Source organism: Vigna umbellata, chromosome 4 (genome assembly GCF_029865625.1).
Source record: "Vigna umbellata cultivar VRB3 chromosome 4, Vumbellata_1.0, whole genome shotgun sequence".
Taxonomy (NCBI): domain Eukaryota; kingdom Viridiplantae; phylum Streptophyta; class Magnoliopsida; order Fabales; family Fabaceae; genus Vigna; species Vigna umbellata.
In genome coordinates this window covers 69,667,463-69,668,793 of record NC_142168.1, presented here as the reverse complement: position 1 = coordinate 69,668,793, position 1,331 = coordinate 69,667,463, and the positions used below count along the sequence as shown (strand labels likewise).

Here is a 1,331-nt window from a genome sequence, read left to right as displayed (position 1 = left end):
TCATATCTCGGTCCCAACATTTATACTGAAACAGTTGGTAAGGGCTTTCTCAAGGCCTTCAAACACCTTAACGTCGGGAGAGTTAGGTTGCAAATGCAAAAGATCTGAAACAGGAAATAAAGTTTCAAAATTGGGCAGGGGCACGTAAGAAATAAAGGGTGATACATAGATTACAATACGTATGCACAAAAAAAAAAAGCGTAAGAACTGACCGACACACTGAGTTATGTTAGTGGGTGTTTTTCAAACATCTGGGAGTTTAAGAGCGAGCGTAACGTTGATCTTGAGGCCAAGGCTTGGGTCATCACGATCCTTGATGAGAACTCAGAGGCACCTCTTGTTATTGTTGATAACTTGTTTGAGACCAGAGCAACAATCATGGTGGGGGCTGAGGCACCGCCACCGACGTAGGGGAGACAACCAACGAGACCAACGAGTTTGTCCGTACAATCTGCTTTGTCTTGGTTAATATCGAAGGTTGCAAAACCGACCAAAAGGTTAATATTGGAGGTTAACATCCTTGCACGACTGGAATGAAGGGTACTGGAAGTGTATTGACGAGCTGCAGATATATTCTTCAACTGATGTCGACATGTCGATTACATCCTCAGAACGTATATTCATGGTGGAGGTTCCCACATCCGTCGATCGACATCGGATGTTTACATATGTTGACATACTTAAAGTTTACATTTTTATTCTAGGATTTATTCTAAGATTTGATTACGCAGTTAGAGGAAGCATCATTGCACGCACCACCTCATCACTAAGATCGACGCTTGATCAATTCATTCCACCACAATCAATCTTTGCAACTCTTTACTAAGTATACCACTGAAAGACGTTCTCACAGCAAAACAAAGAAAGAAAGAAGTACAACGGTTAAAATGAAAGAAAAACTTCTTATTTGTGCATTCACTTAGGGAACTAATAATAAGTTATTAGTGGAATGAGCTGAGAGTGAATAAAAATTTAAAAATATTAACTTTAAAAATAAAATTTCAGTGAAGGACAAAACAGTAAAAGAGAAACGAAGGAAACAAGGGATGGTGATGGAGAGAGCAACACTCCTTTTCAATTGTCTTTTTGTTTGATATTTACAGCAGAAATTATATTTAAAGTAATTTTTAATTGGACGTGATGATAAAATATTTGCAGTACAAAAATTATACACCATTTTTTTCCAATCATTTGTAAGTATTTTCAAAGATGTTCACTTATTATGAGAGTTTAAAACTACAATAATAGATTATGCATTATATTTCATGAAAAAAAATTATATAGTTTATTTAGTTGGTTATGTAATCGTTTTTGCAACTTTCCTTTCTCAC

The 1,331-nt window shown here is 36.3% G+C and overlaps 1 pseudogene; it reads right to left on the bottom strand.

Moving 5' to 3' along the window:
• Positions 1 to 518, bottom strand: LOC148201094 (non-specific lipid transfer protein GPI-anchored 14-like; annotated as a pseudogene).
• Between the last annotated feature and the right edge of the window lie 813 nt (positions 519 to 1,331).